At 44.1% G+C, this 18250-nt stretch overlaps 1 protein-coding gene across 8 annotated transcripts in view; it reads left to right on the plus strand.

Annotated features, from left to right (window-relative positions):
* Positions 1 to 12775: 12775 nt before the first annotated feature.
* The window catches only part of ZNF148 (zinc finger protein 148), a 141644-nt gene continuing 136169 nt past the window's right edge, over positions 12776 to 18250 (plus strand). For 4 of the 8 annotated variants that reach the window (XM_033210950.1, XM_033210952.1, XM_033210954.1 and 1 more), the window contains exon 1: positions 12776 to 13028. The gene's annotated coding sequence lies outside the window, so the exon portion shown is untranslated. Of the gene's footprint in view, positions 13029 to 13826; positions 13903 to 18250 lie in introns of all 8 variants that reach the window. The other 4 variants (XM_033210951.1, XM_033210955.1, XM_033210956.1 and 1 more) reach the window with 2 other exon arrangements.

Genomic DNA, 18250 nt, shown 5'->3' on the forward strand with positions numbered 1-18250 from the left:
AAGTATGGAATCTTTCTCAGGCCATTTTAGTTTGCTTTAGCAGTACCCTTTATGATAAACCATAAATGTAAATAGAGTGTTTTTCTGAGTTCTGTGCCCCATTTTAGAAAATTACTGCACATGAGGAGATGATTGCACCCCAACTTACAGTGGGAGGATCAGAAGCACAAGAGGCCTGGACTTGAGACTGGCATCTTCGGTGGGAGCAGTCTTGTGGGAATGAGCCTTTAACTTGTGAGATCTGACCCAGACTCCAGGTAGATAGTGTCAGAATTGAACTGTAGGACACCCAACTGGTGTCAGAGAATTTTCAGTGTGGAGAAAACCCCGTACACCTGGTCTTAGTCGTGTTCTGTGTGGCAGTGCAGAGAGACAGAGTGTGTTTTGTCAGACAGTGAGATAATAAATGTGTTTTGCTTTCAGCCACTACATTTTGGGTTAATTATTTTAAATTTATTTTTTGAGACAGAGTCTTGCTCTGTCACCTAGGCTGGAGTGCAGTGGCACGATCTTGGCTCACTGTAATCTCCGCCTCCCAGGTTAAAGCGATTCTCTTGCCTCTGTCTCCTGAGTAGCTGGGATTACAGGTGCCCGCCACCATGCCTGGCTAATTTTTGTATTTTTAGTAGAGATAGGATTTCACCATGTTGGTCAGGCTGGTCTCGAACTCCTGACCTCAAGTGATCCTCCTGCCTCAGCCTCCTAAAGTGCTGGGATTATAGGCGTGAGCCACCACGCTTGGCCTTAAAATGTATTTTTAATTGATACATAATAATTATATATAGTTATGAGGCTGGAATAAGTTTTACACAGGAATAGATATTAAATACACCTCCCTTCTTAAAACTACTCTCCCATGAATTTCCACAACTGCTTTTCGTCCTAACTCCATCTCTTGCTCTCTTTCCTTTGTGGGCTCTTCTACTATTGCTGTTTTTCAGCTCCTGCTGTTTCTCCAAGGTCTTCTCTTCATCTCTGTATACATTTTCTTGTTGGTCTCATCCATTCAAATGCCATCTATAAGCCAGTGATCCCTCAAGTTTATATCTGTGGCTCTCTGGAAGACCAGACCCATATATTCAACTGCCTAAAGGGAATTCCCACCTCGACACTGGTCTCACAAGACACGGACTCAGCACGTCCAAAAAGGAACTTGTCACTTCCCATCAGACCCTGTATCCTTCTGTGTTTCCTGCGTCAATGAGCCACAATCAGCCGGTTGCTCAAACCAGAAACCTGAGAGTTGTCTTTATTTGTTTTTTCAACAAATATTGATGGAGCACCTATAATGTGCCAAACTGCTTTAGGCTCATGGATAGTGACATTCCTGTGGGAGAGAGACAATGAGGATAATCGACTATAATAGTATGTTAGAGTGCTGCATACACACACACACACACACACACATACACACCCCCCATACACACATCTCACAATAAGTGCTATGGGGAAAAATTGAGCAGGCAGAAGAATGCATATCATGGTACGTGAGTTGTAATATTAGGTAGTGAGAACAGACCTCTCCAAGAAGGAGACGCTTGAAGAAAGAGAAGTCTATGCTATGTGAATATTTGGGAGAAGAGCATTTCAAGAGGGGGCAGTGAGTGCAAATGCCTTGACCAGAGTCTTAACTGGGGGTTTGGGGAACAGCAAGGTGGCCAGTGTGGCTGGAACAGAGAGAAAGAGGAAGATTTTTAGTGATGAGGTTAGTGAGGTACCCAAGTCCAGGTCATGGGCAGCATTCTTGGCCATTGTAAGGAGCCTGGGCTTTACTCTGAGTACAATAGGAAGCTGTGGGAGGGTCTGCAGTGGAGAAATCACGTGATCACTCTGGTTACTATCTTTAGAGTAGGTTGTAGAGAAACGATTCGTCTCATTTTTATCTCTTAACCCCCAAATCCTACTTTTCTCACTAAACCCCATTTATTTTGCATCTTAAATATATCTTGAACCCATCTACTTCTCTTAATTTCTATTGTAACTACTTAAGTCAACAGTATCCTTCATTGAATGATTCATTCATTCAGTCATTCAATGAATACTTACTGAGCAGCTATTATGTTCCAAGCACTATTCCTATTCTCCGTGCTTGGAACAAGGCAATGAAAAAAAAAAAGAAAAGAAAAGAAAAGAAAAAAGGGGAGACTAGCCTGTATGGAGCCTACATTTCTCCCTCGGATTTATTGCTTTTTAAAGAACTTGACTTCTCTTAAGTTGTCTTAGGAACTTATTTGGTTACTTGCTCATTGTATCCGCTCCTCACCAAAGTGTAAATGTTGTGAGATCAGGCACATCACCAATTTTGTTCACCAGCCATATTCTCAGTGCCTAGAATAGCACCTGTTACATAATATGTGCTCAATAAACACTAATTGAATGAACAAAATACTGCAACAGACTCCTAATTGGTCTGTTTCCAGTGACTTTTAAACTTTCTTTGACTTTGACCCACAGTAAGAAAAATATTTTGTGCTGTAACCTAGTAACACTTACACACATGCACACATACTTATAGGTGCATAGGTAAAATTAAAAGTATTGTTATGTGTGGTGCCATCTGATTGTATGTGAAGTTGTCTGATACTATTTATTGTATCCTATTATGTTTTACTGAGAAAAACCCAGCCAGTTACAACTTTAAGAAAATTAAAAAAAAATTTTTTTTTGAGACGTGGTCTCACTGTGTTGCCCAGGCTGTAATCATGTGATTTCTCCACTGCAAACCCTCCCACTCTTGAACTCCTGGGCTCAAGTAATCTTCCCATCTCAGCTTTCCCAGTAGCTGGGATTGCAGGTGTGCACAACTGCACCCAGCACAACTTTAAATTTGATTTCAGAATCCACTCATGCGACTTAACCAGAAGTTTGGCAAATACTGTCCTTATCTATTCTCCACAACCAGTGTTCTTTCTAACCTATAAGTATTCTTATGCGACTTCCCTACATAAAAGCTTTCCATGGCAATCTGTCAGCCTCAGGCATTTTTGCCCAAACATCAGTCATTCATGGTTGTTCATGTACCAACTATAATCTAGGTAGTATTCTGTCTGTCAGTTGAATTACTTTTGTCACTCAATCTCATCCTAAGCAATAATATAAGCAATGTGTTGGGTGTATGAAATATATATATATTTCTATGCATGTTCACTCCATTAACTACGAAAATAAAAAACAGTATTCTGTGTAATATCTAAGATCTTCTTATCATCCAGCCACATTTTGGGAAAGCCTGTTCTTGGGATAAAGGAAGGTCAGATGCCTCAACTAAGTCCACAAGGCACTCTGGAGCTTGCCGGTGCTTTCCACTGCAGTATCAATTTTTTTTTTCTTTTTTTTTACCACTTCCTGCATGCATTCATTCGGAACGACTCACAGGTCCCTGAACACACTGAGCTCTCTTTGGCACTAGGACTCTGCACATGCCATCTCCTTCCTCTGCTCAGGACTCCACCAGTACCACCCCCTTTCATGTCTCAGCTAAAATGTCACATTGGGGAAGCTGTCCCAGTCCGGGGCTGCATAGGTCCTCCTCCAGCGTCCTCCTCCAGCGTCCGGTGCTCATCTCTATATTAGAATGTATCACCCTGCAGTGAAGCAGTTTATTCACCTGTTTTACTCCACTAACTGATGGCTGTAAGCTTCTGGGCTAGAAGAGTATTTCATTTACCAGAGTATTTCTGGTATTTGGTATAGTATTCGATAACAATTTGTTTGATGAATAAAAAAACAGATGTTCGATAACAATTTGTTTGATGAATAAAAAAACAGATGTACGGATTTCTCAATGGACTGAATATCCCTGACACAGCTCATTGCCTGACACATACTAGGTATTCAAAAACTACGATTGAGCAATTGAAAGGAGGGCTCGTTCTCACCCCAGTAACATTATCTATTTACTTATTTATTTTTTGAGATAGAGTCTTGCTCTGTCACCTAGGCTGGAGTGCAATGGTGATCATAGCTCACTGCAGCCTCAACTGCCCAGGCTCAGGCAACCCTCCCACCTCAGCCCACCAAGTAGCTGGGACCACAGGCATGCACCACCATACCCGGCTAATTTTTTGTATTTATTGTAGAGTTGGGGGTCTCCCTATGTTGCCCAGGCTAATCTTGAACTCCTGGGCTCAAGTGATGCTCCTGCCTCGGCCTCCTGAAGTGCTGGGACTACAGGTGTGAGCCACTCCACCTGGCCATGTTATCTTTTTAAAAAAAGTATTCAAGAGGTGATCTCAAGTTCCAATGTCTTTGCCTTTGTGATATTATTCTCTCCTTTCTGCCAGGAAAGAAGTCAGAAATGAGATCAAAATATGTATCTGTGGCGTAAGAGACTTTTGGTTCCTCCAAAAACAATTCTGCTATGACAGAAGACAAAGTCTGCAGGAAAAATCACAGCCCACTGGGGATTATATCTGTTCTTGTTTCTCTTAACGTGTAGTAGCTATAAAGTAAACATTAAACTTCTGAATTAACATTAAACCCATACTTTGTGTATGCTTTCAATATATTTATTGTTACTATGTATTCAGATTTTGATGCCATTATCTTCCTTTTCTGAGGTTCTAGAATACAACTTATGTGATTTTTTTTTTTTTTTTTTTTTGAGACCGAGTCTCGCTCTGTCGCCCAGGCTGGAGTGCACTGGCCGGATCTCGGCTCACTGCAAGCTCCGCCTCCCGGGTTCACGCCATTCTCCTGCCTCAGCCTCCCGAGTAGCTGGGACTACAGGCGCCCGCCACCTCGCCTGGCTAGTTTTTTGTATTTTTTAGTAGAGACGGGGTTTCACTGTGTTAGCCAGGATGGTCTCGATCTCCTGACCTTGTGATCCGCCCGCCTCGGCCTCCCAAAGTGCTGGGATTACAGGCTTGAGCCACCGTGCCCGGCCATGTGATTTTTAAAGACTGATGGTAACACTGTTTCTTACAACAGTCTGTGCCATAGGTATATATAATAAAGGTTTTATAGCAATTAATTTGTATTCAAATACTTTATTTTTCTTTTCTATAATAGCTCTCCTATCTGGCATTTTGGGGAATGTGGTATTTTGGATAAATGGAGCTTCCAGGATTAATTAATGTTAATCTTGTTAACATCAAAACATTAAGAGGCTGGGCGCGGTGGCTCACACCTGTAATCCCAGCACTTTAGGAGGCCGAGGAGGATCACCTGAGGTCAGGAGTTCGAGACCAGCCTGACCAACATGGAGAAACCCCATATCTATTAAAAAATACAAAGTCAGCCAGGCATGGTGGCATATGCCTGTAATCCCAGCTACTCGGGAGGTTGAGGCAGGAGAATTGCTTGAACCTGGGAGGTGGAGGTTACAGTGAGCCGAGACAGCGCCATTGCATTCCTGCCTGGGCAACAAGAGAGAAACTCTGTCTAAAAAAAAAAAAAAAAAAAAAAATTAAAAAAAAGATGGAAACTTTCTCAATATACTGCACATTCCCTGGCTTTTTAAACAAAATGCCCCAAATGTGAACAGTTTTTGCCTACTTGGGGCTCTCCCTTCGGATATCAGTTATTTGGGTGTCCTCTGTGCAGGAAGTTTAGGGGTGGGCACAGGCAGACTTAACTGATGTGTGCCCTGAGGCCAGATGGTTAATGACTAACAGTGACAGTGCAACTTATTTTCTTACTAACAAAACGAAACCCCAAATCAGCTATTTTATGCGCTGTCTCGTATGCCCCACCCTACAACCACCCCCTTTTTATTGTAAGGGGAAAATGAAGCTTATGTAACTGCCTAATTTTCTTTGAGAAAGTGCAAAATGGTTACCTTTAGGAAATATCAACTAGTGAAAGAAAAGGTAAAATGGCCTCCTCCCACCAGAAAGTTATCTATTTTATCACTGTCATATCATTCACTACCACTGCTGCATATCATTTTCACCTGATTTTCAACTTCCATTGCTCTTCAACCTTACTTGCTTATATTTTGTTCATGGAGGGTGGAGATTATTCTGCAATCATTACAAGATGTGTGTGTGTTGGAAAGGACTTGCCTCAAAGCTTACACTTTTTTAATGATCAGGAGATAAATGCTTCTTTCAATGTCAAAGTCCTGCATAATGTTTGATCTTCGTAAAGAATTTCATGTGTAGATTTTTAGATGTATAAACCTGGTGGAAAAGTATTATTTTGGTATCAGAAAGATACACCAATCTGTAGGCTACATCAGTGTGGGAACCCAAAGCACCCCTGATATCCTTCTATGTGATCACAGCACATAATGCTGAAATTGTCTCACCTTTTATCTGCCTCCTCCATTATTTATTTTATTTCATTTTTAAAATTTTTCTTAATACAGTGTCTCACTCTGTATGCCCAGGCTGGAGTGCAATGGTGTGATCATAGTTCACTGCAGCCTCAACCTTCCAGGCCCAAGTGATCCTCCCACCTCAGCCTCCCAAATAGCTGGGACTACAGGTGCCACCATGCCCAGCTAATTTTTTGATTTTTTGTAGAGATGGAGTCTCACTATGTTGCCCAGGCCAGCCTTCGGCTCCTGGGCTCAAGTGATCCTCCCACCTCCCAAGGTGCTGTGATTACAGGCATGAGCCACTGTGCCCAGCTTCCTCCATTAGTTTACAGTGTCTCATGAACTTAGAACATGTCTTAATCTTCTTTGAACCCTAACACTGGGTTCTTACATAGCTACATACTTTTCTTCAGGAAGTGTAAAACGGCTGCCTTCATGAAAAATCAAGTAGGAAAGAAAAGGTAAAACAGTGTTAACCCCAGTGCTTATTGTGTCTCTGCCTGTTTTGACCTTTTCCCCATATCTTCCCATGTCCTCCAAACCATTGTTATTGCACAGCTGATGGGCTTCAGTGCAACTCTGTATCTGTTTTACCCCTTCTGTGGTGCCATTTGTAGCACTTGGCATGTGGGTGTTAAATAAATATTTAAGCTGAATATTGGCAAGTTAGAAAGATAGTTATGGAGGGAAAATGAACCCTCTTTCTCTGTGTTGAATTGCTACATATAACAGGGTAGTTTTGATATATTTTGATGAGTCCAGAACTCTCACATGCTTTTTAATTCCAATCATATTAAGACAGTAAAAACAAGAAAGAAAAAAATCATTTCTGCATTATATTGCACCATCTTGGCAATAAGCAAATTGTGAGATCTCTATAACACTTTGGGATGATACAAATTGTCATTATTTCTCTCTTATGAAAACCCACAGCTTTAACACATGAACAGTTAACTTGTCTTCACTCTGGTTAAACTTTGGGAAAGAAGAGGTAGGCACTTGATTCACTGGTGTTGTTGGCTGGATAGAAAGTAGCAAGCATCCTTACAATAGACCAATGTCATCAGCCTTATAAAATTGTTCAGGCAAAGATTATGCTCAGAAATAAAATATCTGAATAATGGCACTTCTTTTTTTTTGCAGGTTAATTTTTTTCCTAGTGTCATCTACCTATTGTATACCCTTTTTATTCCCCATGGTAAACATTCTGAAAGTTATTTTCCCATCTAAATCATTTCTCTCATCATGGTTTTTTTTTTTTTTTTGAGACGGAGTCTCACTCTGTCACCCAGGCTGGAGTGCAGTGGCCAGATCTCAGCTCACTACAAGCTCCGCCTCCCGGGTTCACGCCATTCTCCTGCCTCAGCCTCCCGAGTAGCTGGGACTACAGGCGCCGGCCACCTCGCCCGGCTAGTTTTTTTGTATTTTTTTTTTTAGTAGAGACGGGGTTTCACAGTGTTAGCCAGGATGGTCTCGATCTCCTGACCTTGTGATCCACCCGTCTCGGCCTCCCAAAGTGCTGGGATTACAGGCTTGAGCCACCGCGCCCGGCCGGTTTTTTTTTTTTTTTTTTTTTTTTGTCCTTGTATAGTTTCTATTCTTTTCCTCACCCCAATCCACTTGTAGAAACTAATGTCTTGGCCGGGCGCGGTGGCTCAAGCCTGTAATCCCAGCACTTTGGGAGGCCGAGACGGGCGGATCACGAGGTCAGGAGATCGAGACCATCCCGGCTAACACGGTGAAACCCCGTCTCTACTAAAAATACAAAAACTAGCCGGGCGAGGTGGCGGGCGCCTGTAGTCCCAGCTACTCGGGAGGCTGAGGCAGGAGAATGGCGTGAACCCGGGAGGCGGAGCTTGCAGTGAGCTGAGATCTGGCCACTGCACTCCAGTCCGGGCGACAGAGCGAGACTCTGCCTCAAAAAAAAAAAAAAAAAAAAAAAAAAAAAAAAAAAAAAAAGAAACTAATGTCTTTTCTCTGATGAATTTTATTTTTAGGAAATTTGGTTCATATTACCTTTAGGTTATTTTAAATAGTAATAATAGCAACTACAATATCAACACCACATAGAACATTTAACTATGTGTCAGTTATTGTTCTGCTTTACATTGCCAGGTGTGGTGGTTCATGCCTGTAATCCCAATATTTAGGGAGGCTGCTGTGGGAGGCTCACTTTGAGGCCAGGAGTTCGACATCAGCCTAGGCAATACTGCCAGATTCTATTGCTGCAAAAAATACAAAAATCAGCTAGGCATGGTGGTGCACACTTGCAGTCCCAGGTACTCAGGAGGCTGAGGTGGGAGGATCACTTGAGGCTGGGAGTTTGAGGCCGCAGTGAACCACGATTGTACCACTGCCTTCCAGTCTGGGCAACAGAGACCCTGTCTCTAAAATAAATAAATAAATAAATAAACACTAAGCCACTCCATGCTATTAATATTTAATAGCCATAATATCCCTAAAAAGAAGGTATTATTCTTAGTTCCATTTGCTAGATGGGGCACTTGACAGCACAGAGAGGTTAAGTAACTAAGATTGCAAAACCAGTAAGTGGTAGTCAGGATTCAAACCCTGACTTCACTTGACTTCAGCTGCAGAATCTGTGGACTTAATCAACAGACTAAGCTCTAGGCACTAGTAGATATTATCCTTATATTATTTTATTTTTTCCTTACCCACTAATATCATCCTGGCCCAAGACCTCATTTTCATTCTTTCTTGTGTATCTTGGCCTCTCAGTGGTGTCTTCCCTTGTGCTCCTCTAAACCTTAGTTATCTCACAGCTGATGAACTTTAGTGCAACCTAGTACCTTCTTTAGATGCTTCTAAGAGGTGCAGTGTTTATTGTCTCAAACTCAAGAAACTACCTACACTCTATATCCTAAGTAGGAGACAGTAGGCTATTCATTAATTTTAGAATATATCAGTGATCTGGGATGCCCTTTGCGCTCCAGCGGAGGGCTAGGTAAGAGAGAATAAACAAAAAAGCTAAGAAATTTCTGGCAAATAACCTTTCACCTAGGTCCCCAAACCTTCCATTTCCCCAGGCCTAAAGCATATCTAAAGCAGGAACTCAGGGGGAAATGTCCCAGGAAAAGAACTCCTTTAGGAATAGGAAAAGCCATGTTTTTCTGGGTACAGTAGGAATGATGCAGTAGAGGCAGGTCTAATCTGTAGCAAAGCTATGAATTTAGAGCTTTGCAAAGAAAAGGACAAGTTTATCCTTAAGGTAGAACCAGCTTTGACAAATGGCTAGTGCTGCAGGGAGCCACAAGGATACAGAAGACAGAACTTCCATCTAGTCCTGAGTCTGAGAATATTAGAAAAAAGGAAGCAAAGATATTACTAGAGGAGGATATGAAGACCCGGTGCAGTCTTTGCAGGAAAGAGATGGAAGTACATTCTTATCCTGGAAGGAGTGCAAAGACCAAGCCTCAGACCTAATTCCAGAGCCAGAAGAGAGGAAAGAGGCCATAGAGCCCCTGAGAATCTCACTCGTCAGAACAGTGGTTCCAGCCTCTGTGGGTTAGGTAACATCAGAGAAGATATATTGCGGGCTATGGGCTTAATCTGGCCCACAAGCCTGTTTTGTCTGACATGCTTTTGTGTTCTTAAAAAAAAATGCAATGAGTTGTCAACATTTAATATTTGGGAGATTTCACCCCAAAACTCAGATTCCTGACTTCTCTTGATTTCCTAAATATCACATTCCCACTTGGAAACCATCAGCTGCAAGTGACTGTGCCTTTTAGATTTCCTTGAGCTGTGGACCTTTATGTTTAGGTTAAAACATCAATCTCAAAAGTTTACATGCTATATGATTCCACTTACATAACATTTTTGAAATTATGAAAATATAGAGATGGAGAATAGATTAGTGGTTACTAGAGGACAGGCATGGAGTTGGGAGAGCAGTTGCAGTGTGGAGGGGGATTTGTGAATACAAAAAGGTAGTATGAGGGAGTTATTTTGTGGTGATGGAACAGTTCTATGTCTTGATTATAGGGGTGGTTACAAGGATCTGTAAATGAGGCAAAGTTGCACTGAACTACACACGCGCACACACACACACACAATAAACAGAACACAGGTTAAGAAAATGGCAAATACATTCTGTAGTCTAGTAAACAGTAATGTACCGTCGTCGATTTCCTGGTGTGAAAGTTGTCACAATCAAAATGGAGTCACTAATGTTAAGAAACCCTGACAAATAGAGCTAGGGAAGGCTACGAAAGAGAGGGTTCTTACATTTGTATGCCTGATAACAAAAACTATCAAAAAAGGCTGCAAAAACCACAACCTTGTACAAAGGCCATCACAACCTTACACAAAAAATACTTCTGCAAGGACATCTGCCCAGCAAATGCCTGTCCAATCTCGGACTGGCGTCACCCTTGTTATTGATCTTTATAGTCAAGGATAATTATTTCAAAACAATTATGTAATCCTTTCCATTTTTTCCTTTAAACACCTTTGTCTATGCAGACAGTTAAACTATGAGATGCATATTTTCATTGCAATGCTCTATTCCCAAATAAACATTATCTTTTAGAAAGCCTCTCTGTTATTTAGGTTGACACTGGTTTTGATGTCTTACTAGAGCTTTATAAGATGTCACCATTGGGGGAAGCATGGGACTCTGGACTATTTTTGCAACTTCTTGTGAGTCTATAATTATTTCAAAATAAAAATTAAAAAAAAAAAAAGGAAAAGTAAGTAGGCTGAGTACCTACGGGTGGTGTTTAGGGAAGTGAGCAAGAGGAGCATGGAGAGCCAACCTCAAGCTGAGAAGTTTCTCCAGTTTAACTTATAAAGGACCTACACTTGCTCCTCACCATTGCTTCTGCTGTTACTATCCCTGTAGTGCTCTTCATTCTGCCCATTTTAGACAGCTATTTCTCTATTGCTTCTTCGTTAGGCTGCTGAGCAGAGAACTAGATCTATTCCTAATAGCAAACCAATCAATCCTAGCCCATTGGGTGTAACCTCAGTTATTAGTTTTCCCACTGCCTAATACTGAGTAGGGTTCCTTGCTGCCAGAGGTGTTTTTTATTATGACATCTGAATTTGATGCCATTGCAGGTGCTAGAAGCTGCCAGAAGGCTGTCCTCCAGATAACTGTCCCTTGGCTCTAACTTGTATCACTGTTTCGTTGCAATTAACATTCAGAAAATGCGCAGTCATCTTATTAAAATTTGTATTTTTTAATGGCAAAAGCACAGAGAGCTGATTGTAGAGCTGTGGTTTACTCTTGCTCTTAGTTACCTGTGTCTAAATGAAGCTGAATCTCTGGGCCTTAGCTATTTCTAAACAGGCATCACAATTTACTAAGGTTAATGCCTGAGGGAACATTAACCTTGCAGACACTAATCTAATTCAGTGTCATCACAAGTGCATAATGCAGGAGTTTGGAGTTTTGCCAAAAAGCACTATTCAAATGAACATTTAGTTGGCAAGGGGTGGGAAGGTGGGTGTGGAAAAGGGAAGGAGGACACCAGAAATGGCTTTATAGATATTTCCATGCCTTTTCTTTTCCCTCTCCCCTCAAAGGTTACGTTTAAGTACCGCAGAGAGGCGCTAAATGGAATCTTCAGATTATTATGAAGAAATCGCAATGAAGGCGTTTTATCCCAACTGCAAGTTCCAGATGCTCACAATTACTCAACATTCACTGAGCATCTTTTATGTTATATGGCTGACCTTGTGCTAGGGTGGGTACACAAAGATGAATAATTGTAAACGATGGCAGTACGCACAAGCACCTCAGGTCGCCTAATGTTAGTTGATGAAGGCATCATTAAGGAGGTCACAATTTGGCTCAAGGGCCCCCAAACGATGAGACAACTGTGTAATCCTAGCTCTATAGAGATCATTACCAAGTCTTTGCCATACAAAGTTTGGACTTTAGGTGAAATGAGAAGGACAAAGTTCTGCCCAAGAGGGTCCAGGGCCGGATCTCTTGATCCGTCTCTATGCCCACACCCCGCATCTCAGCTTGCGGACACTAATAGGGTTTGCCAGTTTCAAGGACGCAGGGCTACATCTTCCGGAAAAGGTGGCATTTGAAGGTGGTAGAGGCCAACGACTGGAGGTGGCGGCGGAGGACTAGTTAAGAGAGAATAAGTGAAAAAGCCAAGAAATTTCTGGCAAACAACGTTTCATCTAGGTCCCCGACCCTTCCATTTCCCCAGGCCTGAAACGCTCCCGAATCCCCGAGTCCTCCACTTCTCTGAACGCTGGGCATTGGTTAAGGCTGAAGGAGCAGGGAGTCCCCCGCTCTAAGACAGTTCCTCAGTTCCGATCTTTTTCAAACCGCTTTCTTTCCGGGCCCAGCCTGGGGGGCCTGCGGCTCGGGTCCAGCTTCCACGGCCACCCTGGGCTGGTGACACGCAGGCGCCGGAATCGAAGCCACACTGTGTCTTCCCAGCCAGGTCTCTGCGCCAGACGAGGGCGGGCGCCGCGGAGCGCTTCCCGTGTGCGGGGCTTCCCACAATGCACCGGGCCGGCAGTGGCGGCGACCGCGGCGGCGCTCTAGCTGCGGCATGTCTGCGTCTCTACTGCTCTGGGAGGAGGAAGAGAAGGAGGAAGAGGAGGAGGAGGAGGAGGGGGAGGAAGAGGAGAAAGGCGCAGGGGTGGGAGCTGTTGCCGAAGCTGCCACAGCAAAAGTTCTCCCCCCTCCCCCCTTCCCCTCCTCTCAAGGCCCCTAGAAAGGTTGGAGCTGCCGCCGCCTGCAGTCGGTGACCGCGCGACTCGGCGCCCGCCCGCGGTAAAGCGCTCGGCCTGGCAGGCCCGGGCCCGGGGGAGGGCGGGGGAGGGGGAGGGGGCGGCGCGCGGGGGGAGCGCGCGGCGGTAACGGCCTGACCCCGGGGGGAGCGAGCCGTGGCGAGGCTGGGGGTGGCCAGGGGGCCGGCCGAGGCCGAGGGAAACGCTGGGGCTGGCCGGGGGACGTGAGGAAGCAGGGCGCGGAGGGTGGGTTGGGGGGTTGAGGAGGGATAATGACGGGGGTGGCGGAGGCGAGAAGACGGCCTCCGAGGCTGGAGGCGGGTGTCAGAGGTAGGGGAGGAGGTGGGATGTTTGCACGGGGAGGACAGAGGGTGCTGGGTGTGGGTGTGAAAAAGCTAGGGAGACACCAGGGCTCTGTCCACCGTGCCTGGTGCAGTGCTTTATGCACCGCAGGCCTCAGTCACTGTTGCTGCCGGAGTGTGCTCTTTGGGAGAAGGGAAGGGCAGGGGTTGGAGAAAAGGGAATGCTTGCAGGAAACGTAGAGGGAGTGCGAACAGGGAGAGGGGCCGGGGGAAAGATGCCGGAGAGGTGGAGGAATGCGGGGAGATGGCTGTGGAGGAGTCTTGAGGATTCTGGGGGGTGTTCATTGTGCAGATACGTTAGGTATTTCATTATGGAAATAACTGAAGCGTTTCTCAGGGAAGGAAAGAAGGAGATAGGAGTTCCCGTGAATAGAAAGGATCGCGTTTGAAGCTAGAGGGAGTGCTAAATAGTAGAGAAGATGCAGGGAATGCATAATAGAATAGACAGATGTAGTATAATTAATAAATATTGGCCTAAGGACTGAAGAGTTATTCCAGATGGGCCGGGATGGCCTAGTTCCGAACCTGTGTGGGCTCTTCAGTAGATGACATCTGGTAAGTGTGGGTCTGGGCTGTGGTTGGGGTCACTGAGAATTAGATTTTAGTCTGTAGTTTGGTCTGTGACATTTTAGACGTGCACCAATGAATATGAGAACCTCTGAAGCAGACCTTGAGAAAGGGCCGGGCCTGTGAGGATTCCTTAGGCCATGGAGCTTCGATTTTAGAAAATTTGAAGTATTAACACTTACCGGAGGTTGGGTAAATACTATCCTGGCAATGAAAATTAATTGACTGGGTGGTTTTCTTCACTGCCCAGTTTATCTGGTCCAGGAAAATTGGTGCTATTCAGCCTGGATTGCAGTACACAAGATTATAATTAATGGTGGGGGGAATACATGCACATGCTTGGTGGCTCTTCTTTGGATACTTCATTTGTAGCTCAAATTAGTCTAGTTGGCTGGATTGGTTCCATAAATCTGTGGCTGGTGGGAGATCTTCTGCCATTCACAGTTCCTGATGTGAACTGTGAGGGAGTTCTCCAGTGAAGAGAATACTCTCATTGAGGCATAGTGGTATTGAAGAAAACAAATCAGCCAGCAAAATGTGGGCCTGCAGAATGGAGGATCTAGAATATCTGTTTTGGTTTTAGGTTGCAAGGAGGTCAGGACTAGTTATCATAAGGTCTAGGGGAACCTAGGAGACTGGATGACTCTAGAGCCAGGTTGGAGGGAGGATTAGCATCTCTATATCAGGAAATGAACCAAGCTGTCTCTGGATTTGCTGAGCTCACACTAGCCCAGATTTCCAAGAGGGAACTCTGGGCTAGAACCATACTCTTAAAAACTACCTGAGTATTATTCACCTTTTATTAAGAAAAAACTATATACGGCTGGGCGCGGTGGCTCATGCCTGTCATCCCAGCACTTTGGGAGGCCGAGGCAGGTAGATCACCTGAGGTCAGGAGTTTGAGACCAGCCTGGCCAACATGGTGAGGGTCTCAAAACTCCTGACCTCAGGGGATCCGCCCGCCTCGGCCTCCCATAGTGCTGGGATTACAGGCGTGAGCCACCGTGCCCGGCCAGATTTACTCATTCTTTTTTTTTTTTTTTTGAGACAGGGTTTCACTTTGTCCCCTAAGCTGGAGTGCGGTGGCTTGGATCATACCTCACTGCAGCCTTGACCTCCTGGGCTCAAGGGATCTTCCTACCTCAGCCTCTTGAGTAGGTAGAACTATAGGCATGCATCACTATGCCCCAATAATTATTTAGTTCTTTTGTAGAGATGAGGTCCCCCTATGTTGCCCGGGCTGGCCTCCAGCTCCTGGCCTCAAGCAGTCCTTTTGTCTAGGTCTCCCAAGGTGCCATGGTTACAGGTGTGACACAGTGGCTTGGCCACTCATTCTTTTAAAGGACTTATCCCCCTCCCCCCCCACCACCTAACCCCTGAGTCTCGCTCTGTCACCCAGGCTGGAGTGCAGTGGCGTGATCTCAGCTCACTGCAACTTTCTGCTTCTTGGATTAAAGCGATTCCCCTGCCTCAGCCTCCCGAGTAGCTGGGATTACAGGCATGCGCCACCACGTCCAGCTAATTTTTGTATTTTTAGTAGAGATGGGGTTTCGCCGTGTTGGCCAGGCTGGTGTCGAACTCTTGGCCTCAAGTGATCCTCCCGCCTTGGCCTCTCAAAGTGCTGGGATTACAGGTGTGACCCACCTTGCCTTTCTAGGGCTTTTTTTTTAAACATAGTATGCTGTACTCAATTGTATTGTCATCATGGCATGAGAAGGCTAGTCTTCCTTCCCTTTTCTCTCACCAGCACTGTATATTATCTGTTCTTTTAATTTTTGTAAGCAGAATGCCCTTAAATATGTCGTTGTCTTTCTACCCTTTAACATTTTTTAAAAAATTATATTTTTTGAGACGGAGTTTTACTCTTGTTGCCTAGACTGGAGTACAGTGGCGTGATCTTGGCTCACTGCAACCTCCACCTCCCAGGTTCAAGCAATTCTCCTGCCTCAACCTCCCAAGTAGCTGGGACTAAAGGTGCCTGTCACCACCCCTGGCTAATTTTGTATTTTTAATAGAGATGGGGTTTCTCCATGTTGGTGAGGCTGGTCTCGAACTCTTGACCTCAGGTGATCCACCCGCCTTGGCCTCCCAAAGTGCTGGGATTACAGGCGTGAGCCACCGTGCCCAGCCTCTACCCTTTTATTATCAAATTGTTCTGAGGGAACTTATAATGAAAAACAGCCCAGTCTCACCTGTCTATTGCAGTTCCACTTTACTGAGGCCGCTACTTCTAAGCATTAATTTGTATTTCTTACCGTGCTTTTTTCCATGTCTCCAAGTAATAGGCATATAATATTATTTCTTGATTTATCAAAATGACATTATCAGGGAATCTATGAATGTTGTCATTGACGTTATCCCCTTTCTCCTCCTTTCTGACCTTTGATAGTTATTTTAGTTTATTCGATGTGTTTATATTTTTAAATAATATGCTTAAACCTTGATTTTAGAGTCCAACAATCTTAGGCTGTATCTCTTGCTTCCCCATTATATTATAGGGATTTAGCCTATATATGGCTCTCCTGAAGTAGAAGGAACATTGACAATTATACTAAAAATGCTGGATGAGATGATAAAGGGAAGTTTGGATGGACCTATGAGAAAGACCATGTTGTAGGAACCATCTTTGCAGAATAAGGTTTGCTTGTTAGAGATGAAGAGGAGTTGCTTGACAATGATAGTTGTTCATCTTGGAATTAGTTAGCAGATTGCAGTATTCTTTGACAGTCTTCTGGAGAGTTTTAGTGTGGGAAATCTGGAAATGCATTAAAATGACCCTTGAATGTTCTTTCTAGGCTTCTATGGCATTTTTTCTTTTGAGACGGAGTCTTGCTCTCACTCAAGCTGGAGTGCAGTGGTGCAATCTCGGCTCACTGCAACCTCCGCCTCCTGGGTTCAAGCAGTTCTCCTGCCTCAGCCTCCTGAATAGCTGGGACTACAGGTGCCCATCACCACACCCGGCTAATTTTTTGTATTTTTAGTAGAGACAGGGTTTCACCTTAGATGGTCTCGATCTCCTGACCTCATAATCTGCCTGCCTTGGCCTCCCAAAATGTTGGGATTACAGGCGTGAACCACTTCGCCCTGCCCCCCCCTTTTTTTTTTTTGAGACAAGGTCTCACTTTGTCACCCAGATTGAAGTGCAGTGGCGTGATCTCAGCTCACTGCAGCCTCCACCTGGGCTAAAGCAATCCTCTTATCTCAGCCCCACAAGTAGCTGGGAATACAGGTGTGCGCCTCCACTCCCGGCTAATTTTTTTGTATTTTTTTTTATAGAGACGGGGTTTCATTGTGTTGCCCAGACTGGTCTTGAGCTCTAGAGCAGAGACTTCCTCTAGTCTCTAGGGAAACTCACAGCAGGTTGATTCTTGGGCTCAAGCGATCTGTGCCTCAGCCTCCCAAAGTGCTAGGATTACAGGCCTGAGCCACAGTGCCCGGCCACAATTCTTACGTTTTTATTTTTAGTAGGGGATGGATTGGCGTGGACATGTATTTTTTGGGGGATGTGATGGGGAAATGTGGTAAGAGGAGGATGAGGAAGAGGAACAGGGTTTGGTGGAGATGGTGATACACTTTGAGGAGGCTGAAGAAAAGGTAAAGAATTTTAAGGGGATTTGGATATAGTTAATGTGAAGGAGGTTTACCTTATGGTGATGAGACTAAAATTTTTGTTACTTTTAAGGAAATTAGCATGTTTAAGTCACTAATATGTTGGGAATGTGGTAGGAAAAAACTATACTGGGCTCAATCTCATATGTTAGGATAAAGTCATAAATTATTAGTGTTTTTGAAAGTTGTGTATGAGGTGCAAATCACTGTGGTGGATATTGGGAGAATAAATATTGCTCCACTTCTTTTTGGGAGTCAAAGTAATGGCACCTCTTCAGAGTTTTCCTTACTTTCAGTGGCAACAGTATTCACAAGTAGTTTATGTATTGCTAAATTTTGTATTTGTGACAGTTATTCTCTTTGTTTTGCAAATGGTACATTGTAACCTGTTCTAGATCAGAGACTTCCTGTAGTCTCTAGGGAAACTCACAGCAGGTTGATTCTTAAGTGCTTAATAAATACCTGTTGAATGACTGATAGAAAGTAGTGTTCACTGTTAGCGATAATAGTGGGATTGTATGAAATTGCTGAGTACTGTGCGGGTATTGTAGACAAAATTGTGTGTGTGTGTGTTTGACAGCGTGCAGGACAAAAGGGATATCTGACTGGAGAGGACCTTTAGATTTAAGGGAAGAAGATAGAATAGATTAGAATGGAATTGCAACGGTTCTGTAACAACTTCGAAGAGGTGGGACCGGGGGATCTCTTCTAAATTTGAGGCTAGTTT

This window comes from Trachypithecus francoisi, unplaced genomic scaffold (genome assembly GCF_009764315.1).
Source record: "Trachypithecus francoisi isolate TF-2019V2 unplaced genomic scaffold, Tfra_2.0 Lachesis_group0, whole genome shotgun sequence".
Classification (NCBI taxonomy): domain Eukaryota; kingdom Metazoa; phylum Chordata; class Mammalia; order Primates; family Cercopithecidae; genus Trachypithecus; species Trachypithecus francoisi.